The sequence below is a fragment of the Lissotriton vulgaris genome, chromosome 6 (genome assembly GCF_964263255.1).
Source record: "Lissotriton vulgaris chromosome 6, aLisVul1.2, whole genome shotgun sequence".
Lineage (NCBI taxonomy): Eukaryota > Metazoa > Chordata > Amphibia > Caudata > Salamandridae > Lissotriton > Lissotriton vulgaris.
Genome location: NC_141694.1, coordinates 1,288,410,036 through 1,288,434,892, shown reverse-complemented (window position 1 = coordinate 1,288,434,892; position 24,857 = coordinate 1,288,410,036). Strand labels below are relative to the sequence as shown.

Below are 24,857 nucleotides of genomic sequence, written 5' to 3'. Positions count from 1 at the left end.
AAACACGGTAGTAGTATTTACATTGGTAAAGTTTTTACTTTTAGTCACTGTTTTCGAATCAGTAAAAGGCAAGTGAAATAAAGCAGTCCAATTACATGACGGATAAAAGGTATAATATGTAGGAACGCAGTAAAGATAAATGGTCAAGGGCAGTTGTGTTTTTCATTTCTGCAACATAAAGTGATCGATAAGAATCTGATAATCAGGCGTATCGGCGACTAAGACAGCAGGCCGAATCTCTTTTACTCAACGGCTCCGTCATGGAAGGAAGAAACGCCCTTTTTCTCGAAAAAGGAATATATTTTACTTGCAGGACAGTTGTAAATTTTCCGGGAAAGTACATTAGCCTGGAATATTATAACATATGTTTAAAAAAAAATAATGTTCGAAAACAATAAAAAGCGTAATTTTTAGGTCATATGACCAAGCTTTTCATCATTAAAATAACAAAAGTAAAATGAACCAATGAAAAGTTTTATTAACAAGTCACATGACCTGTTATGCTTACGTTACGCGCTGCGCGCCGCGCCTCGGATCACTTCCGGGTGCGCTAACGCGGCGTGTCATATAACGCATTACGCGACAACGTAGGTCAAGAATATAGTCAAAATGTCTCCACCAACCAGCGTTCGGAACACAACCCCTTTCAGCAGTCCAAAAAGTTCTGTTAAATGACAACAGAGGGGACAGGCAACAAGAACCATCAGTCAAAGAGGGGAGGGCAAGTTCTTCTCTTCCGGGTCATGTTGGGGCGCTACCGGAACTGATCGAATTGGTAGTCTACAGTGTTTCTGGATGTTTCAGACTAAAGCTGGTGTCAGCATGAGAGCACTACCATCTCGTAGCTCCGTCGTGGCCATTCCACGAGCAATCATGGCAGCCGCTCCCCACCAGAAGCTTGCGGGAGTCGGAGGCCCCCAAGACTTTTGTAGAATCTTCACGGCTGAGGGGACGCTTTCGAGAATGGGACCCAAGCCCTATCAGGGAAGCGTCCGAGTTCAAAGGTGTCCCAGGGCCATTTTAGTGGACCAGGCCCAAAACCGAAGAGCCGGCCGCCATTTTGAGAGTCCTGTGGCAGCCGCCTATCGCTGCACCGCAAGAGCGGGAGCAACTCAACTACATGATGAGCGAGACGCTGTAGTCGCAAGAGCGGGCGGTAAACAGCTGAATGGCGGAAGAGGCACAGTGTAGCAAAAGCGGGCGGAATGGCAACTGAAACGGTAAAGGGGCGCCCCACTACAGCGTGTCTTCAGGTCAAACGGATTGTGGGACAAGGTCCAGAATTGAAGAGTCATCAAAAGGCAAAAAGTTCCGCCGGACCCCGGGAGCCGGCCGCCTATGTCGGGGGCGATCTCAGGCTACACCAGTGCTATAAGACTTGGGGAGGGTGTCGGAGCCAAGCGTCTTCTCCGAGTCCATGGCCATCACACCGCCCCTCAGGGGCCTCCGTCAAGCTGTTTAGGAAGGTAACATATCACATTGTTTTCTAATGCAGTCAGGTCCACAAACGACACTCACTTACTTTGAGAATAGTGAAGCTGCAGTGGGTGGAAATAAGCTTCAGACAGTGTTACAAGCACTGCTCAGAACTCTTAACTATGGCACCCAACATCCAGAACTTATGCCATTTGAGAATGGCAGTGACATTGAAGCAACTCAGGGACCAAAACCATTAACGTACTTTCACGTATGAAAATCTTACTTGGGGAGGGGGCAGGAGCGAAGCGCCCCCTCCCAGTTCGCGCCACCACACCGTATGTTGAAAATCTGAAGCCATCGTTCTACAAAGTCAACCAACCTTGGATTAAAAAATCTAGAAAAATGTACAAACTGAAAACCAGTTTTGGTCTGCATAGCATCAGTAGCAACGCTTGCTATCAGAGTGCATGAGTTTCATGCTCGATCGATTGAGCTAGCCGGATCGGGCAATAAAAAGTATAAAATAGTTATGTAAATAGTTATTTAATAAAATGTTTTACCCTGTTTCTTTGCTGGTGTGTTGTCTATATTTTTAATATTTGCATAGGGTTTGTCGTTATTTTGGGCGGGGTGGGTGACGGAGTCGAGCTGTCTTGCAGCCCTCATGGTGTGGAGCTCAGTTCATCTCACTATTTTCGTATTTCTCATGAAGGGTTGTTCCTAATATTTCTATTTTAGCGAGGTCAAAAAGAGATCCAATTAGTGGCCTACTGATTTTGCTCGATTACTTTTATTTTTTTACACGATTTTTCACTATCTGCAAAGACTAAACAGAGTATTGCGACTTTGTGCTTGTTTGTAAATAGAGAATGATCCAAAGAGAACCAATTCTAAAACAGTAAATGCTTGGATAACAATCAATCAAATGGAGAGACAAGCAGGCACGACGGATTACAACGGGGGCAAAGGCCTGCGTTAACTACCGTTCACTATCTGCAAAGAGAGAGTACTACTAAGAGAAAAGAGGGGAGGGGGGGGGGGGTGCAGCGTTCAAAGCACATCAGCGTGCATAAATACGAAAATGTTTTTCACTATCACGTACTTGACATTTTAAAGCTTTTCATATTTGCTATTAAAAAACCAATGAAATTCACAGAAAAAACCATAGGTTATAGTGGATATATAGTTAGGAATTTGCATTTACAAAACCTTGAAAATTCAATGAAAAAACCATTGGTTTTAGGCCATATATAGTTAGGGATTTGCATTTACAAAACCTTATTTTACTCGCATAAAACCATTGAAATTCCATATATAGTTATAAAGCGCTAACTATATATCGCGTCCCGCAATCCACTGCTGATGATGTCACATATTACATCATTCATGACATGGTTAGTGACATCACTGATGACATCACTGATGACATCTCAAATGACATCACTGATGACATCACTGAAAACATCTCATTTGACATGACTGATAACATCACTGATGATATCATTCATGTGATAATACCATGAACCTCTTCAGACTCTAATATAACCTTAGATACAATCAGTGTAAACAGACAGTCACAGACTGTCACTCATCCATGGAGTTACTCACACACCTAGTCAGTTATGCCAAAAATCAATCACACCTCCATTTTCTCAACTATACAGTTATACACACCTTACTTATTCAAACATATACTAACACATATTTACTTTACTCTCTTATACAATCTCTGATACATGTTCACAATGATCCATACAGCCACTCACACATTCACTGGCTCTTATGCACAGTTATTTATAGATGTCAACTCTCACATGTACTGTGTTTTACATATGTACTTAATTTGACATGTAGCACTGAGATATCCATTCACTCACTAATACACTCATGCACAGTCAACCGCCCATACAGCTGTTTGCACATGCACTTTTGAATCTATACATATAGTGAATCAACTACTCACACATCTATGTACAGAGTCACACACCTCCCAGCCACCCATACACACACACTCAGTTTCCCATACAAATACTTGGACAACCAATCAATAACCCATACAGTTACTCATATAGCTACTGATCAACATATGCAGCAGTTTGTAGAACAACAGATATAATGATGCACAAATTAAAACAGTTTAGTCACTAACCCATGCACTCAGTGAGACACATTTAATCACTCACTCAATCAGTCAGTCATGCACCTAGTAAATCCTTCATCCAGACACTTATATATCCACTCATTCTTCAATATGTAAAACATATTTTAACTTTACAGAAACATACAGTCACTGGATGTTGTAATCAGTGATGTCATCAGTGATGTCATTTGAGATGTCATCAGTGATGTCATCAGTGATGTCACTAACCATGTCATGAATGATGTAATATGTGACATCATCAGCAGTGGATTGCGGGTGCGCGATATATAGTTAGCGCTTATAACTATATATGGAATTTCAATGGTTTTATGCGAGTAAAATAAGGTTTTGTAAATGCAAATCCCTAACTATATATGGCCTAAAACCAATGGTTTTTTTCATTGAATTTTCAAGGTTTTGTACATGCAAATTCCTAACTATATATCCACTATAACCTATGGTTTTTTCTGTGAATATATATATATATATATATATATATATATATATATATATATATATATATATATATATATTCCTTCTCCTGCTATTTTGTTGGACGCTGTCACACTCCTGAACATAGGACGCGTCAACTCGTCAGACTCAACAAGAAAAATCGACTGACTTATCCAAGCTCCGTGTGGGACTTTAAAAAAATATTCATTATCAGGCCACTATTGTACGCGTTTTGACTGCACCCAACTTTGCTCACCGATACCGAAGTGCTGATCAAGGTAGTCTTTTAACAGTTGCAATTGTCAATTGAAAAGAGAAACAGTTAAAACAAGTGAACATAGACTGGCAATTCTAATCGTTTGCATTTATATTGTTGTTCTCCATTGTTGCATTGTTTATTATGCACAAATGATACCTTTATGTTGAATTCTGCTATTACTTGCTAATGTGAAATAAATAAATACATTTCGCTATTATGCTGTTAAAGCATTAATAAATATTAACAAATCTACCACACTTGGGTAATAGCAGTGTTCACCTACAGAACTGAGCCCAAGTGAGCATTTCTTAAAATCACCTCAATCAATTACATTCGGCAATGCTCCATTAATGACCATTTTGTGCAGTACTCGTCTTATCATGCATTAAAATGGTACTTAAATAAAGTTAATTAATACCAATCAAACATAGTGGGTATTACACATATTTTAAGTCACATGTAATTAAACCCATGTGGGCATAAACACACAAAGCGCTGTTCATCATACCAATCTGAAATTCTAAAAACGTATATTCTGGATGTGCTCAGTGCTAAGCTAATCTAATTTAAAAACAGTGTATAAGTTACAAGAGGTTGTTCGTTACGCTCTGCCTACAATGTAGTTTATAGCTGTGTATACAAATCTTCCTCTGTGTTGAGGCCACCAGCGGTATTAGAGTCTAACTCCAAAATATAAAGATATTCTTGTTTCCTTAATTGTTTTTCTCTGGTCCGTCCTCTGATGTTAGGGCTAACTGCAGCTATTACATAGTAGGATAATCCTATTGTGTAACTTTTAAGAACTTCGTCAAAAAGGCATGCTACCAGATAGGTTTTGTCACCATTTCTTAGAGCAAGCAGATGTTGTAATGTGCATTTATGTACAGTCGCAATTGTACTTTCCACGTATAGTAAGTCACATGGGCACTCCAATAGATATACAGCAAATTCTGTTCCACATGCAAATTTGCCTTTAATCTTTCTTATTCTACTAGATAGCCATGATTTGCAAGTCGTAGTGTTTTTCCCATGTTGACGGGCTTTAAACTTTGAACATTATGAGAAACCTGGTTTCCTATTCAACCACATTGTTGTTGCTTCTTTGCAATCTTTAAGGTTTGTCCTAATTAATGCTTGTTAAATAGATTTCGCTCTTCTGACTGTAATTGCTGGTCTGCGTGGTGCTACCTTTCCTAGTACAGGGTCACTGTTGATGAGATACCAATATTTTCCTAGGATCCCTTTTATTGTGGAATGTTGTTTACTGTAAACTTTTATCAATCTAAATTGGAACCACCTACATCTTCTTTCTCAGGTCCTTCTTTTATTGAACAGTATCTGCTCTCTAGGTTGTCAGCTTGCTTTGTTCACTGTTTTCTCAACACAATTTTTTGAGTACCCTCGTGCTTTGAATCTGTCTTTTAAGGCTACAATCACTTTCTTTTCCTCACTCCTCTCACTGCATTTTCATCTCGGTCATAAGCTTTCTCCATATGGGATGCTTTTAATCAGATTTATTGGATGAAATCTAGATGCATATTTTATTGTATTCCCTGCTGTGGGCTTTCTAAACAGCTTTGTCTAAAATATTTTATTATTCTTAATGTACACTGTCAGATCCAAAAAAATCACTCTGTACTTACTTATAGTGCTTGTGAAATGGAGATTTAAGTTATTGACCTATATTCGATGTAGATTAAAAATTCCCTGGCATCGCTTTCTGCACCTTTCCAAACAATAAAGAGGTCATCGACGAAACAACACTAATGAATTATGTGGTTTTCCCTGATGTCATGATATTCGGTTCTGACCACCTGCCCCTCCCACCAGCCCATTCCTCTAAAAACCTGATACACATTTCATTTTTCTCAGTAATTGTTTTGTAAAAGAACACTGCTGAAGCTTGGTGGCTTTAGAAGTTTCAGACATTGTTTTCTGTATTATCTATTGCTTCACTTTCTCCAGGAATGGCAATCTGCTGCAGGTTTTATGGGAGGTCTAAAACACACTGCCAGCTTGTGTAAAAAAAACCATTGTTAGTGAATGCAATTTCTTTGTCCCTCTGGCAGGTGCTTGAATTATTATATTTGATTGGAAATGATGAATTTGATATTCAGGTTCCTAGAGGAAAGAACGTTTTAGTTTCAATAAATCTACCGGAAATTGGTTGTGATTCCATTATTTTTTGCAGTGGGCGCAGGGCAAATCACACCATATTTCTGTTCATCTAGACAGTATTTTTGATCGGTTTGACTCCTGTAGACGCTCAATTAATCACTGCTGGAAACCAGAGACCCTACTCTAATTAAATATTACCATTTGAACTTTTAACAATCCACAAAAATACAGAAAAAGGATGCATTAAACAAATAAAAAAATAATGAAGTATTTTATTGAATTCACAAACAGAAATATACACAAATAGAAATGTCTATTTTAATTGGAATGTTGAAGATTTCCTAAATACATTTGGGTTTCTTTTTATAAGATGAAGCAATATACTATACTAGGCTCTATCATATCACTTTGTCTTTTTTGCTTTCAATGCATGCTCTCTGAGCAAGTGTCACAGATATATATATATAGTAGCTGAACTGCACAATGTGAAACCTGGGATTAATCCTGGCTTCCCCACTTTACCAAATTGTGTGATAGTAGGCAACTGTTGTATTTCACTTTCCCTCCACTTTCTTCATTATTACATTTAATAAGACCTTGAAATACATGACTTCAGGAAGTGTGTTATACAATACCAATTCCGGTGTTTGATTTAATAAACTATAATGTTCAATATTGGCATTGTTGTCAGGGTGGGTAGAAGAATTAACCTTTCTAAATTTATCTCTGAAAACCATCACTTGTAAAATAATATTTCTAAATGCCCTGATATAATCTCATATAATGAGGAGAAATGGTCTGCATATGAATGAAGTACCCTTTTTGAATTTTAAAAATACTTTATTATATTTGTACAGGTTTGTTGCAAGATGTCCTCACTTTAACTTTAAATAAATGCTTATCCATTTATTTAACACTTTTTTTAATGCTAGTGTTGAGTCGAGTGAACAGCAGCCCAGGACTGCTGTTGACCGGGGTGGGGGGCATGTACACGTTGGGAGGGGCGCTTGCTCCCCCCGGGCTGTACTTTGAGTATCACTGCTCTAGACCAGTGACCCACTAGCTGGGGCCAGGTGCTATCTGACCCAGCTACTGGACTAAGAACTCATTGTTTCTTTAATTCAGGCAAAGGAAGTTTTTTCTCATCTATTGACAGACGAACCCCATGGGTACAGACGAGTGTTGTCTTTGGACCGGCTATGATCAGCTATGAGCTGCTGATGGGGCTCCATAAATAAGACAAAAACATTTACAGGTTAGATTGACCTGTTGTGTACCCCACAGACAGGTCCATGAGGTATTTTTGTTGGATTCTGTTTTATGTGAAGCAGAATATCACAGACTCAAACTACATCAGAACATTCCCCTCAATCAGATATAGAAAGGGAAGATGAAAAATAGCATCACATAGCTAACCATAAGATTGTCCTGAGATCAGCGAGTAACAAGAAATACTCGGAGTACTTTTGCTGTATGTTTGTCTTTTTGCTGCTTTTGTGTGAAATATTAGGTTGATAAGAGTCACAACCATTTCTGCAGTCAATACTGCATAGTAGATTAGTTGCCATTTACTTTTTAAATGTATTTTCCTCTTCGTTTCATATGTTCAGGAATGATTTAATCAGTTTGTAAGCCTGATTGACAAGTTCTATGAGATATGAGAACATTTTCTATTGTAAGACATTTAGACCAGGAAGCAGGGATAGTTTTTTTTATATTAGAGGCTTCTGTGGAATTGTCATTGGCTTCACAGAGAATCAGTGAATGATTTCCTGGAAAAATGAACAGCGAGGCTTGAATCCACATGCTGGAACTGCCATAAAGAAAAGGGAGATCTGGCCCACCTCATTTACGAATGACCGATGGTCAGGTCTTTTTGGAGCAAAGTAAACAACTTCATCAACACAGTAGTGGGGGGTACCATACAGCAAGGTCTCGACAGACTAGCCACCGCATTCATAGCCCCAGACCTAAAATCCGGGGAGGACAGGAAACTAGTGGACCTCCTACTCACAGCGGCAGTTAAAACAATTTTAGCGAATTGGAAGTGCACTAGCAAGGCGACTTTTAAGAGATGGGTCAACTGGGTAACCTTCCTGAGAGGGGCGGACAACATCACAGCAAGGTACTCAACCAGCCATACAGCAAGAAGCGGGATGTGGGCCGCCCTAGATGCACACTTAGGGTCACACAAACCCCCGTAGACTAACAACAGGCCAGCTCCCATGGGAGGCAATCAGCCGCAGGTTAGAGGAAACCACCCTGAAGGTGGTCTGTTCCCTCCCCCCTCTCTCTTCCTTTTCCTCCTTTCACACTTCCTTTCCTGTCTCTTGGGGCCTACAGATACGTTGACTACCAATATCAGCCACCATGCCTATATGCCGTATGTTTACCACAATATGCCTGTATCTCATCTGTATGTGCCCCCGCATAACAACTGTACTGTATCTGTATCATATCACAAAATATCCTCAATAAAAAACCCTTGAAATAATAAAAAATAAAAACATGAAATAAAAATATAATGTGAACTGCAGAAGAATCTTTATTTTGAATGGTATGACACTGATTGCAGATGATGATCCCCTGTGCTTTGAGTATCTGAAGCTTTCAAGAACCTGTGTAGAAGCGGAAACTTGCTCACCCAAAACATATTTGGTGTCTTGAGTTGGCAGTGCACTACCCCAATTATGAGTTCATGATTTGTCCCATTCTGTAAAGATTCTGGGCCTGATTTAATTCTTGGCAGTAAGGATAGTCTGTTTCAACCATGATGGAGTATCCTCGCCACCAAGAATGTGGTCTTCCTACAGCATTTAGATGCGGGTCAACATCCGGGTAATCACAGTGGAGACTACTCTGTCTCTAAAGGGATTAATCATCTCCAATGGCCTTGGGGAGTAAGGGACATCGGAGAAATTACTATATGTCCACCCACCCAATTTGGATGGGCAGACATGTAGTCATTTTTCACTGTTCCTTACCGCCATGTAAAACCTGGCGGTAGGGAACAGTAAAAACATTTTAATGCTCCCCCTGCCATAGGAGAAACCCACCACTGTGAGGGAAGCATTACCTTTTTTCTTTACTAAAAGAAAAACACGTTTTGGGATTTTCTTTTCGAAAAGAGAAAAAGATTACTGTTTGTTACAGGGCTGTGTCCTTCCGACGCTGCCCTGTATTAAACAGTAAAATAAATTGACAGGAACCGCTGTGATGGCCATTCCTGCCAATGCCTAACAGCAGATGGCAGGAACGGCTGATGCCTGACAGAGTAGTCACGGCTTGGCAGACATAAAGTCCTCCGCAAGAAAAAGGGCGACTACTTAGTCTACCAAAAATTAAATTGGACCCTCTTTCATAAAGGTGTAATACTGCAAGCCTATACTTGATATCTCTTTCTGGCCAGGCACAAGTTCTTCAATAGTCTTACAAATGTGCTGTATCGCAGGCGTTTATCAGATTTACCTCTGCAGTCACACAGAAGTCCTTGAACAGTTTTTCACAATGATGTTGTACCACAAGCCACTACCAAATGGTCCTCTTCACAAATGTACAAGTCCTTGCTACACCAAACTGCAGTACCATAGCCCATTATGACTTATCCCATAGGCACTCACAATTAAACAACCCTACCTCATCAACTCCCTCAATCTGAAAGGTACCAGAGATTTACGAGCCAAACATATTGAGCATCTCCTTTTCTTGAGTAGAATAGAAATGAACTTCACTGTGCTTTTGAAGACAACAAATTTATAGGTAGGGAAAAACTGCAACACAAATTTACATATTCACTTTTGATACTCATGGTTTCTGTCTCCTTACTGTCCACTTCATTAGATCATAACTAGTTTTAGGGCTTAACCCTGCCCATTCTCAACATCATAAGGTATCTACTTATGAGTGTGACACAAGTACATATCTAGCTATTTCCAGAGTAGGAATAAAAAGACAAACGATTTCAGAATGTACACAAAATCAAACGGTTGTAGGTGTGCACAAATGTTTCAGGGCATTTCTTCTCAATTTGGCCGACAATCAGCCCTAGGAGTAGTTTTACTATCATTTAATATTTAGCTTACTGAGGTAATATTACATGTGATGAAATGATTTATGAGTGTAAATTTGCCTTTTGTGAATTGCAGAAGAAAATAAGAAAATGTGTCCTCATAAATCAATCCATGTGTACCTACATTAAAATAGATGCTCAATTGATATGTGGCGATTGCAAATTATGTAACTGTATGCTTCAGCTTTGAAACACCTTGTTCTTGAAGAGGTACATAGGAAGAAGTAGGCCATCTGGTAGCCTTGAAAAGCAATCGGTTCATGAAACTTAGTATTTTGGAATTAAAATAGGAACAAGGTCTAAAATATATTTACAGGAACCGAGGGGCATATTATCAAGGGGGTTTATCTCCGCTTTTTTGGCTTTAAAAGCCAAGAAAGCGGAGATAAAATTATTTCCCTATTACCTAGCTGTCCCTAAGACCAGTTAGCGACAGCTAGTAGGAGATAGCGACCATCTTGGGCCCCACTTTGCATTTCAGTGATATTTATCACTAATGACATGCAAAGTGGGCGTGCCAAGATGTTAGTGACTGAAAACAGTCGCTAACATCGCTATCTCCTATTACCAACTTTTGGAGATATTCGTGCTAAGCGTGAATATCTCCAAAAGCTAACACCTGCCCTGAGCAGTTCTTAGCCATGTTATCCAATGGGAGGTGGATAACATGGCTAAGAGCATTAGCTCGGTAATGCATGAATATCGCGGACATTTCAGCGATATTCATGCATTGCGGCGATTTTTATCGCATTTGCGATAAACATTGGTAATACCAAGGCTTATTTGCGGTAAAAATCGCCGCAGCTCAGCGGTAAATTTTTGTCTCTAACCAAGCAATAGCGATAATTATCGCTATTGCTTGGTAATATGCCCCCTTATGTTTAAAAAAAAACTCTTTCCAAAATTATTTTGAGAAGCAACGCATGGCTGAAAAGTTGTAGTACTGAAATTGATGATCCTCAAGTGTGACACATTCAGGTCAGACACTAGCTACTTTCAAGAACTTTACTTAATTTATACATTTATTTCTAGTTTTTATATAGAGCGTACAGCAATCGAGAAAGTCAAAGTGCTTTACATAGAACAGATAGATTACTTGTAGCTTAGGTGGATATATTGGCTGCAAACTGCAACGCCAGGCCTGGAATCTCCTCCTCCAGTTACCCATCAACTTGGAATGAGTCCCATAGAGCGCCATTATGCCCAGAAAACTGTAAAATATACATATTGCTTAAGCTTTACATCAATCAGGAAATATTCACACATTAAATCGATAAATTGAAAAGTACAGATTCTTTTTTCAAATCATACTGATTCATGGATATGTATTGAGAGGGGTGAAATAGAAAAAGGTAAACATGGTTGTGGGTATAGGTATTAGAGGAGTTGCCGAGAATGGTTTAGAGAATTAAATCATTGTGATCTTTTGGATGCCGGCACTATCATGCATTGGATTACACGAGAAGTGTGGCTCAATGCTTAGAGGGGCAGACCCCTGATGCAGAGATCTAGCCCGGGACCAGGGTTCAATTCCCCGCCTCGGCGAGTCTTGGGCTCAAAATTCCACGGAACTGATTATTCTCGCCTCGGTGCCTATTCCAATCATAGAGTCCCACTCTGCAACTCTGAGCAATAGCTTGCTTAGTCTCCACAACGGCCCCCACAACGCTAAGGATGCCTGGCCTTCACCCTGGGGGTGCCCAGGAGTGGACGCCTCACAGGGAAAGCCAGGAAGGGTTCCACAGCGTTATTCGTACAAGCGCCTTGAGACCCTTGCGGGTGAGTAGTGCGCTATACAAGTATCAATTTATCATTTTACATTTACGATAGGACGATGCTATAGAAGCGAGTGCTCTTTCATCCTGTTTCGAAAGGAAGATAATGATGCAGCATTTCTACTTTATCGTACTATATTACTCTACATGTGCAGTGCACATCCTGTGAGGGCACGGATTAGGATAGAGATGTTCTTTTCTCCACCTTTAAGGAGTATCCTCGAATAGTGCACTTGTGATGTGAAGCATTATTTCTACCCGCTATAGTTTTTGTTTTTAGGTATGTTTAATTCTAGGGCCCTGAAGATAAGTCCTGCAAAGCACAACCATCTAAGGTCCATTTTCCTTTATTTCATCATAATTTTGGTGCCATGTATCTTTCAGACTTCTGCTTTGAGGGCCACTTTGATAAGGGCAGTTTGAATCAAAGGAAGTCCTGTGACAAGGAATATCACATAATCTAGTAGCAATTTGGCCAATGCCTGGATGGCTTTCTTTCGATCATTTGTTGGCTTGAAAGACAATATGGATTTTGGTAGTTTCATGGCCTGATTATGAGTTAGGTAGAATTTGAAGTGGAGATACTAAGAGACCGGAATCTCTGAGCCACAACCAGTTTCCCCAGATGAAATTCAAGCTCTTCTGAGTTTTACCCCTGAAATGGAGAATACTTGCACAAACCTGAAAAAAAACGTCCTTAGCCATGTGTTTGTACCCATTGCATGGGATGGGTAAAATCACTGACATGTTCCTCCTGCTCCAAGCAGGTGGAAAATGCCAGCTCCAGGAATAGAGGTAGGGGCAAGGGCAATGTGTTTTTATCCGTGTGGGTTTTTGGCTCAGCCAGGTTTCTGTCTGTCCGGAGCGTGGGGGGGAGGGCAGGAGAATGGACTACTCTGGCCATGCTGCTGCAGTGGTCGGGTAGGGTCCGGGCTGTGCTGCTACCGGTAACCCACAGGTCCTGCAGCAACAAATAGAGTCCCAGTGTCTCCAGAGTTTGTAGGACCATTATTTCAGGTCAGGAGACACACATAATTGAGGGGGGTAGAATTCCATCAGAGTTATCATATCCCCCCGGTGAAATCCTCTCCACTTGGAATAAGAGTCTCAGTTGAAAATTCTCACTTTTGTCATGGATTTAAATGTGGGTCTAGGTTCCGTTTGTTGTCACTTTTAAATCTCAAGGATTTGACATTGTAGATAATCTCTGAACAGTTGGTCTGATTTCTGATTTGCTGATGTATAGTAGCTATCTTGGTTTCTCGGGTCCAAGTTAATAATGAGAAGTTGAGTTTTTTGTTGTTCAGTTTCAATTCATGCTGAGTTATCTAAATACGTTATGTTATGTTAATAATTTCTTGTAGAGCGCACGTTCACCAGGAGGTTTCATGCGCTAGCTTTAGCATGTGCCGGGACCAAGCAGGAGTTACACGTGGGCCTGTGTAAATAGCCATGTTTTGAGCATTTTCCTAAAGTTTGGGAGGTTGTTGCAGGATCAGATTTCTAACGGAAGGGAATTCCATAGTCTGGGAGCCAGAGTCGCAAACCTGCGGCCGCCCTGACGTTGGAGCTTAAAAGATGGGGTGGCCAGAAGTTGGAGGTTGGCGGAATGAAGGTTGCAGGATTTGGGACTGCGGCCATGAAGGGACTTAAAAATGATACAGGCCATCTTAAATGCAGTGCGTTGGGAGATGGGGAGCCAGTTTTATTTACCAGGGGTCTGGCAGATTGCCATCTTGGTTGCTGATGGATTAATCTGGCCGCCTGGTTCTGGACTAGCTGGAGGCGTTTGCTGAGGAAGAGTGGAAGGCCCAGGTATATAGGGTTGGCATAGTCCAGGTGTGACAGTACCAGGGTTATCACAACCTGAATCAGGGCCGAGTGGGTGAACATGCGACTGATCTTCCTGATCCTGCGGAGCTGGAAGAAGCAGGAGGACACAACCATGCCTACTTGGTTATTTAGAGATAGGTCATTATTGATGATCACCCCTAGGCTTTTTACAGAGGAGGATGGGATGGGGGGAGGTCCAAGTTCTTTAGGCCAATAGTGTGGGCCCTAGAGAATTTGGCTATTCCTGTTCAGGACTAGCTCGGCCTTGCTGGGGTTCAGCTTCAGATGGTTTTGGTCCATCCACTGGCGGATGTGAAGCATGGTACCCTGGAAATCCCGAATTGATTCAGAGGAGTTGTCTATTGTAAAGATCAACTGGAGATCAACCGCTTAGTTAAAGGTGATCGTTTTTTGTTCCTTCAAGGACTGAATCAAGGGTATCAGATACAAGTTGAACAGCAAGGGGGAAAGTGAGGATCCCTGAGGGACCCCACATGTCGTGGGTAACTTAGGACCAGTAAAAGAGACTAGGCGTACCACTTGAGTACAGTCGCTGAGGAACGACCTATTTAATTTAAACGTATTTAAGAGAAAAAGCCATTGAAGTGGTAGATCTATGTGTGCTGTCTTAAACAATGAAAAAAGACCTGATGCACTATTCCTGTTCTCACATCAGGATTGTGCCAATGGTGCACCTACTGAATTGTCAACATGAATGAAATTTGCAATAGGACTTACGTATTAGGTGTCACATTGTAAACTGTCCATTTGCAGTAGGTCTCAAAATGCCTTTCCCTATGAATTAGGCAGCATACCGCCATCCCTGCACTTGTTTTCCCAAATGGGGCCAATGTCCATTAAAGATACAAGTGCTGTTTAAAAAAAATGGCAGGGAGATGGAGATTAGAGAGAATCATTTTGACCATTTGGTATCTTTCTGTTAGGTAAGGTTGTAACCACTATCAGTCAATCAATATATAGTTTATTAGTTAATAAAAACCAGAAACATGTACAAAGCGTGCATCTAACATATTTTCAGAATTAAAAAACAAGATATAAAAGTAAACTTTTCATGTCAAATTATTAACAAAAAAGACGGATGAGAAAGCCAACAAAATATTTCACAATTAAAACCACCTTTTCTTTTAGATTACCATCCATAAGGTGCGTGGTGTTTGGCTGTGGCCCCAAGCAGAGTATCACCCAAGATTCTGAACAAGCAGTAGGGTGCTACCATTTTTGTCACACCCCTTTCACCACTCGTCCATAGGACACACAAAGCAGAGTGACAACTATGCATAAAGTGCCAGGTGTATTTATACAGCCTACTTACAGGTGTGACCGGAACAGCTAAGACAGGGGATTGGCATGACCCCAGCAGCCCACCTTTCACCTAAGCATATTGCACGCCTGCGCAAAGGAGCATGCTGATGAGCCTACAGTGGCCAAACCCTCATCTGAATGAGGTAGGGAGTTGAAGCCTTTTACTCTTGCCACCTACTTTTAGACGTAACCTCAACAAGGCGGGATAGGGGATTGGCATGCCCCTAGCGCCCACCTTTGACCCAAGCATGCAGCACGTCTACACAAAGGACATTGCTGTTGAGCCTACAGTGACCAACCCCTCATCTGAATGAGGCAGGGAATTGAAGCCTTTTGCTCTTCCCAGTGTCCACCCCCAGAAATATTGTGCAGAGACCTTAAACCCTAAGTGTCCCTTTAGGATTTCCCAATAAATTTGAATATGTCTATGAACAGCACCAGCTGAATGTTGAGCATGACATTCCATGGATTCAATGATTCTATTGCTGCTGATCTGCATGTCCTGATTCTCCACGTCTTGAATTCACTGCGCAGCACAACCCTCCGCTAAAAAACACTATTGTAACCACAATCATGAAGATTAAAGGACTGATTCACAAATGCATTTTAGAGTATATAGATTCATACCACTGTAGTACTCTTTCATGCCTTTGTGAATTGCTACCAAAGCCTATAAAATAGGAATACATGGGGGAATATTCGTATATAATTAGCACAAACAGAACAGAGTGTTCTCTCTATGTGCATTTGTTGATATGGAGTGTGATGATTCTGGGTCCAAACCCCATAGGCATTTAAGAGTACTCCTTTATTATCACTTCCAGTGCGCATACACAAAATGGCATGTTTTACATTATCACATGCTAGAAACAGGTCTCACAAAAGTAGCCAGTGTGTCATGGGCCCTACAAAAAGCAAAGTAAATGGGACACTGGATCTTGGTTGAGTATTGAAAGACTGCTATAATTGTGTAGCATGTGCCTCTCTTGCACCTCTTGCACCCCAGTGCCCCTGCATCTCTTGCATCATTGAAAGCTACACTTATGACTGGTCTAGGATAATTAGAAGGTAAGCATCACATTTGTCTAGCATTGGTAATTCATTATCTGTTATGTTTAACATTTTTAAATCCATACCCGAACTACCAAAGAAGCCTGATTGCTAAAGGTCTAGCATGCATTTTCATTAACTGGTACAGGTGGCTCAATGGACAAATGTATCCACCTCAGTGGCTCAAATCCCAGGGGCTGAAACGTATTGTTCTGTCTTCCTGAATTTGACAGCATAAATCCACTTAATAGAGTGACATTAAAAGTCTGTTAATACCAAGAGACCCAATGGATTGAACATTCACTTTACAATTATAAGTTATGTTAATAGCATAATTGTTCATCTGCTGGGCTACATTCTGGATACAATTAGGAGATTGTTTAGTGTTGGATCTGCATTTGTTTTTTTAGAATAAGTTTGACAAGAATTTTTTTTAGAAATGTAAAAGCTCATTGGAGCAACGAGGAAATTATGATAATTTTGTCAGAAAGGAAGGAGGCATGAGCAGGCTGGCTTTGCTAGTCTTGAGTGTCTGGTGTCCTATCCATAGACAGGCTTGATGAAAGCAAATATTGAACCCAACGAGTCAATTCTAAGCGGTGTGCGGGAGATCTAGTCATTGGGTGGCATTTTGAGGCTGAGATTTTTGATCTCAGCAAGGTTGAAATCAAGGGTAACCACATTCACCTTTCTAATGTTTTTTTTTTTTTTTTTTTTTTATAATATTTTTATTTTCTCCCATTTTTTCCGTAAGTTACATTACAATATATACAGTACAGAATTTTCTCACAATTATACAGTCATATATATTATCATACAATCAGAGCCAGGAAAGTAAAACGAAATTTAAAGAAATAAAACAGAATAAAACGTAACCTAACGTAATCCTAGAGAAAGAATAATTCATGTCTTGCTATTCTTCCACTCTTCTATAGGGCGCCATATCTTCCCCCCCAATATTCTTGCCCTTTTGCCTTTCCTATCATAAATGGCTTTCTCCAAATTATATATATGCAGTAACCTTGCCATCCAAATATGAAATAATGGTGCAGATTTATCTTTCCAGGCTTTCGCAATAATTAGTCTGTAAACTGCTGTGGCCAAAAATACAAATTCGGGATAGTTATTGTTATCGCCTATACTAATTCCTAATATTATCAGCTCGTCTGTAAGTTTCACCTTTAGTCTTAAAGATTTCTCAAGAAACTCCTCTATTGCCATTTTTAGGGTGCATAACTGAGGGCACTGACAGAACATGTGCGTAATATTAGCATTTGATGAGTCGCAACGTGGACAAGTTATACCAGTGTTACCCCCCCATTGTGCTATTCTAGCTGGTGTATGGTATAGCGAAAAGATGGTCTTATAATGTTGTGTTTGCAATGTAGCAGAACAAAGTATGGTTCTTCCAAAGTCTAAGGAGGCTTGCAAAGATTCCGGGTGAGCCCCAACTTGCTCAACCCATTTATTACTAAATTTCTCCCTGTCATCGATTTTATACTCCTGTAGTTCTATATACAATTGTCTGATTGAACCCCTTATACCACTCCCTAAATATTCCATAATCCTACAACTTGACATACCTGCTAGCCCCCCCTTTTTTGGGTGGAAGTAACTTCTTATTTGTAGATATTTAAAGAAGTTATTTCCGGATATTTTAAATCTATGTTGGATATCTTGGAATAATAAAAACCCCCCTTCCCCATCCATCAAATCTCCTAATTTCTTAACCCCTTTATCATTCCAATCTTTCATTGTGTTATCCCAAAAAATTTCTGTTGGCAAATCGGCATTTAGGTATAGCCTCAGGTATCTATTAAATCTTCCTAACCCTACTCTCTTCATAATAACCCTCCAAATTTTATATACTGCCTCCAAGGTCTTAAATCTAGTATGTTTGAAGTAGGTAAACTCTACTGTATTAACCAGGGCATTCTCAGCCCTTTCCCCTAGTAACGCTTTATAAGCATTCTCTATACATATCCCTTCCTCGTGAGAAGAACCACCACCTAATAGCGCCTTAGAGTACTGCAGTACTGCTGCCCAATAATAAAATCTGAAATCTGGTGCCCCCCAACCTCCCTTCTCCCGTGGTAGTGTCAAAAATCTGTATGCTCTTCGTGTCTTCCCTTGTGCCCATATTAACCCGTTCAGTGTTGCTTCAATTTTATTAAACCATATCCCATCAAACAATAAAGGGATCGCCCTAAAAAGGTATAAGAATTTGGGGAAAGTGACCATTTTAATAAAATTAATACGCCCCATTAAGGTCAAATGTAAATTATTGACCCTCTCCAAATTTCTCCTAACTTTCCCTAATAATGGCCCCATATTTATTTCCACCAGTTTCCCTAAATCGGCCGTCACCTTGACACCCAAGTATGTTGCTTCCTGAACTACTCTAATATCACTAAAGGTGGAGTAATTATTCTGCACTATCTGTGTTTTCCCTCTATTTATTGAGTATCCTGAGAACATACCAAATTTCCTTGCCTCGTATTCAATTTCGGTCAGTGCTTGTGCTGGCTCTGGCGTGACAATCGCTACATCATCTGCATAGGCAAATAATTTATAATCTTTCCTGTGCAATGTGACAGGTCTGATCCTACCATTCGCTGTTAACCTTCTCAGATAGGGGTCCAAGTAGATGGCAAACAACAACGGGGAAGCTGGGCACCCCTGTCTTGTCCCCCTCCCGATCTGTACCGTTTTTGAAAAGGATTTGTTTATTCTTATCCTGGCTGTAGGATGTCTGTATAGAGCCTGGATTGCAGCCATAAATCCTTTACCTATTCCTGCCCACTCCATCGCTTTCCATAGGTAGGCCCAGGAAACCCTGTCGAAGGCCTTCTCGGCGTCTAGAAAGATTGCTGCGACAGGGTCTCCCAGGGCCTCTGCTGCATCCAGGACAGTGATCATTTGCCTGGTATGTTGGGTAGTCCCTTTACCAGGTATGAACCCATGTTGTTCCGGGGACACCATTTTCTCAATGATCTTGCTCAATCTATTAGCAAGGGCCTTGGCGTATATCTTCACATCGGCATTGAGTAGAGTGATTGGTCTATATGACCCTGGTTCTGTTGGTGGTTTGTCCTTTTTTAATATCACAATAATGTCTGCACCAGACCATGACTTTGGGACAATCCTACCTCCCTGTGCCAAACAACATATCGCCCACAAATCTATACCTATGACGTCCCAGAAAGTTTTATAAAACTCAACAGGTATCTGATCCTGTCCTGCTGCTTTGCCTGCTGGAAGATCAGAAACTGCATCCCCTATCTCCTGGAAAGTAAACACCTCATCTAATTTGTCCCTCTCCTCTATACTAAATTCTGTCTGTGGTCTTGGTGTTAAATAGCCCATACTTTCTTCCTCAAGCTCACTCGTAGTTACGTCTTTCTCGTATAAAACCTCTTAGTACCTCCTGAATACCTCCTGTACCTCCTCTATCTTATTCACGATTGCCCCAGTGCTATCCCTAACCTCTTTTATCTCCCCTGCTGCCAGCGTTTGTCTTGTTCTTATTGCCAGGAGGTGTCCGACCCTTTCATTAAATTCATAACACTGCTCTTTTTTTGCTAGGTAATTCCTAGCTAGCTTCTGCGCTAACGAGACACCTGTTTCTGCTTTTTGAGTTTCCAATTCGAGTAATATCGATTCAAAAGGTTCCCTCTTACTTATTGCATCTACCAAAGCCTCTTCTATTGTCGCTAGGATTCTAATCTCTTCTTCCGTTTTCTCCTTCTCCCTTCTATTTCTTGCAATTGTATAGCTTAGTGTCTCCCCCCTTATACCTGCCTTGAAGCTATCCCATACTACATCTGCCGACGTAGAGTATCTATTAATGTCCCAGAAATACATTATCCATGCTTTCATACTTGTAATGTAATCCTCATCCTTTAGCAACCCTCTTTCAAACGTCCAAGTAGAATTTACTCTCTCTTTGACTTGAGCTGTTTGTATACTTAAAACCAGGGGGTTGTGATCTGACACTATCCTGGGGAATCGCTCTATACTGGAAATACCAACAAGAGAGCTAGATATGAGAAAATAGTCCAATCTAGCTATTGACTTATGTGGTGCGGAGTAAAAGGTGCTTCCTGAACCCATTGGGTTTTTTTCGGCCCACATATCGCTTAATGCATTATGGCTAGCTAGATTTTGTACTGATCTATATACCTTTTTCTTCCTTCCCATATAACTCCCCCCATGCTTCTCAAACAAACCATTTAAGCCATTAATGTTAAAATCTCCACAACATATCACAGGTTCTGGCCATAATGCTAGTTCTCTGTCCACAAATTCAAAAACATCCGGATCATCATCATTTGAGCCATACACTGAAACAATTGTAAATCGAAATGCGTTTGTTTCCAACTCAATCATCACCCACCTCCCTTCACTATCCTCTTTTTTCCTTTTGACTATTGTGCAGCCTTTCCTTGCCAGCACTGCAACCCCCCTACATCTTTCTACTTGGCCTGTATAGGCTAGAACATCATACCCCATTTGCTCCAACAAATACATCTCATTAACGGCTATATGCGTTTCTTGTAGACAGACAATGTCAGTTTTCCAGAATCGCAGTAGTGCCCCCAGTTTTTGTCTTTTTTCTCTGTTATTTAGTCCACATATATTCAACGTGATTATCCTAGTTTCCATCTAACACATTTTTTTTTTTTCCCCCTTTCCCAGCTTTCCACGCCCATTACTTCCAACTTTTCCTCTCGACATAATGATCATAATGACTTTTACCAATCTGTACTGTATTTTTACTCCAACCACAAAACGTGCCCCCCCACCACCCTCCCCTTCTGTACCCCCCCTCCCCAGCTGCTCCCCCCCCCGTGACAGGCAAATAGGTCAGAACTGACCTATGCGTGTCCACTGTGCGATGTAGCGTCGCCCCCCTCTCCTCCCCTACCCAAATGAGAAAAGGAACATCCAATCCCTAAAAAACTCCTATTCTCCCTAGTCTTTATATGGTTTTTCCAAAGTACCCTTTTTGCTGATCATTACTGTTTTTCCCCAATTTCATTTCCTCTTCTTTTCTTTTCTTGATTGACTTTTTACCCCTCTGCCCCACCCTATTCTAAAATATCTGCTTGATACTATCTTCTAGCTCCACCTTTTTCCTTCATCTCTTTTAACTCTTCTAGATATTCTCCAGCCTTAATCTCTGAGAAGAACATTCTGACTCTGCCCCCAACAATAACTTTTAGTTTTGCCGGGAACATCAGATAGGCTTCAGCGCCTTGACTCTGAAATGCCGCAATCATTTGCCTGAGCCTCCACCTCCTTTCCACTGTGACGTGGCAAAAGTCTGGTCTTGCAAAAAATGTTGTTCCATCCACCGTCTTTTTAGAGTCAGGTCTGGCTTTGTCCATCAGCTCTTGTCTCGCCAGAAAGTTCCCAAAGAATACTAACATCGCTCTAGGAAGTGTACCATCACCTCTTTTTTTCCCCTTTGCCGTGAGCGGAAACCTGTGTGCTCTTTGCACCTCTTGTTCCCATTGCCATGGGGTCTCCGGAAAGGCACCTTTTAGCAGCTTAATCACAAAGCCTCTGGGGTCTTGCCCCTCTGCCCCTTCCTCTATTCCAAGAAGACGTGCGTTATTTCGCCTCTGGCGATTCTCCAAATCCTCCACCTTCCATTGCAGATCCTCCATCAGCTTCGAATGCTCTTCTCTGCTTGCCTGCCAATCCGTCACTTCCTCCTCAATCCTGCCAGTCCTTTCTTCCACTTCGGTAACTCTTTCACTCACTTCCTCACATTTTTTGTTTATTCTCCTAATAGAGGCTTGAATTTTTTTAGTATCATGCCTGGCTCTTCTACTCTCTGCTCTAGCTTCCATTTGAATTTGTTTTAGAGTTGCAAATATTAGGTCTAGTTTCCCATCCTCACTCTGGGGGTCTTGCCCATCCTCCTTGTAGAGGTTCGAAGTAGCGGAGTAGTCCCAAATCAGTTTTTTATGAGAGCTCTTATGTAATGTTGTGGGGGAGCCTGTTCTCCTGCTAGTCGGCCTGCGTTTTTTTTGTGTGCCTTTCTCTTTGGAGCCCCCTGTATCTTCAGTGCTAGAGCACGAGTCCCCTGTTTCTCTCTCATCTTCACTGCTGGTGATAGTGGAGTCTGACTCTTCAGGGACTGAGAAGAATTCTCTGTCCCCCTCAGCTCCCTCTGCACTCTCTGCGCCCTCTGTATATCCAATGACAAGCTGCTCCTTTTGTCCTTGCATTATACTGTTACTGGTCTCAGAGTTTCTATGTACATTATTCCAGCTTTGCACTTGATTTGCCAGTAAACCTGCCTCCACCTCCTGTAGCGCTTCTAACAAAGGGTCTGTGTTTAAGGGTTCTGTTGCATTAACCTCTTTTAGCGCTCTCACCTCTTTCTCCATGATCGTGCGCTCAGCCTTCTCTCCGGCAGTGACTGACTCACTTGCAGCTTGCTCCGCGGAAAGCGTGAGCTCTGCGCGTTCTGTTCGCGTTGGTTGCCTGGTAACGCCTATGCTTGCGTCCACGAGGACGCTACCTCCAGGACCGCTTGCCGAAGAATTCTCCGCTCCCAGGACTGCCTCTGCGTCCTCCGATGGGGCCGCCGGGGGTGCCTTACTGTTAAAAATCTCGATCACTGAAGGCTGACGAAAGGTAAGGTCGCCCTTCTTTCTCTCCGTGGTAGATTTTCCCGCTTGGCTGGGTTGAATGCTGTGACTGCCGCTGCGAGTGTCATCATTTGGGTTAAGTGCCTTGCCTCTATCTTTCTCGGCAGCTCTTTCCGTTTTCTCGATTTTGCGCTGCTGAGCCTTGGAAGCCGTCGAGATCGTGGGTGTAGAACGTTTGTTGGGTGGGGGCATCTTGGTTTTCGGGATTGTGCCAGTCCTTCCCGGATCCTTCTGGCCTATTTCCTTTGCTGGTCCGATGCTTGAGACTGCTGTCTGTTTGTCTTTTGCCCGGTTTGCCATTTTAGGAACAATAGCCTTCCGAAGCTCCCCAAAGAGTGATTTCAGTTGCAGTAGGCTTTTTTTTAGGCAGTGAAAAACACCACTATTCCCCTCCAGCATCAGCCAGCATAACCTCCGCTGCATGCTTCTTTAGCAGCCGATCAGGATCCTGGTTCCTCCATGGGTCAGAGAGGGGTCTAGATGCGACTTGCACCTACAGCGCTACAGCGGCCATCTTGCCCCCTGCCTCACCTTTCTAATGTTGTGTAGCTTTCCTCAGAATAAGTGGGAATGGTCTGTGGCTTCATAATGCCAAATAATATTCTTGGTCTGCTTTAGATTCTTTTATTTGACATCCAGAACTTCACACTAAGGGCCAGATGTATCAAGGTAAATTGCGTTCGCAAATGCTGAAATTCACAGAATTTCAGCGTTTGCGATCGCAATTCAGCTGTGTGCATATGCAGGTAAGTAGAGACCCACTTGCAAAAGAAGGAATCGCTAAATTTGTGATTCCCTATTTTGCGCAAGCATTGCAATTTGCCATTCCCTAAATGCTATTCTGGGAGACATCGCAAATTGCGATTTTGCTGTAAGGAATCACAAATTACCACAAACTTCAGGTTGGTGGAAAGTTGCGATTTCCTTAAAAAATGCAATTTTATGCATTTTTCAAAGTGCCATGTGGTGCACTTACATGCTCTTTGGGCATGTATGTGTGCCACATGTGCACATTTGCACATTTCAGGGGTGCAACAGGGTGTCCTTTAGTAACCCTTGCAGCCCTGAAATTGCGTGCCCAATTTGCGAGTACCTATTGGGTACTCGCAAATTGAGCACGCTATTCCCATTCATTCCTATTGGCCTCTTGGCCCATAGGAATGAATGGGAAGCTATTCCTTATTTGCGACTCACAATTTGCGAGTTGCACATAAGGAATGCGTAGGAATCACTAAATATTAGCAGATTCCTACCTACATAGCAGTTTGCGAGCCCTAATAGCGATTCGCAAAAACTTGCTATTAAGGACTCACAAACTTTTACTTTGACACATGTGCCCCTTAGTTTTGAATAGGTTGACTTGTTTCTTTATCTACAGTCTTTCTGGACCTTAGACAGTTGGACCGTAGAGGTTTTTTTCAATTTTTGATCCTGGGGTCTATACAGTGTATAACTGAGTTTGCTGTGAGTTAGAACAGTCCTTAGGCTGTTTTTCAGTTTTAATTCTTTTCTTTCAACCAGTGGTGCTGGAACAATATTCAGAGTAGAGGTGCTCCCATCAACGTTATGTCATTGAAGTCATAGAAATTGAGAAAAATCCAACCGTCACACAAAGAACAAGTGTAGCAAATGATCCACGCCCATTCAGCAGGTGAGTGATCAGAGTGTGGAATGTAGCTGATGGTCCATTTTGGAACACCTTGTCGCAAGTGTTTTACTAAAGTATTGTGTGGTAGCTCACTGACATTTACAG

At 41.5% G+C, this 24,857-nt stretch overlaps 1 protein-coding gene across 1 annotated transcript in view; it reads right to left on the bottom strand.

The window, feature by feature from the left end:
* The window catches only part of GRM1 (glutamate metabotropic receptor 1), a 1,947,075-nt gene that overhangs the window by 324,331 nt on the left and 1,597,887 nt on the right, over nucleotides 1-24,857 (bottom strand). The gene's annotated exons all lie outside the window — the stretch shown is intronic.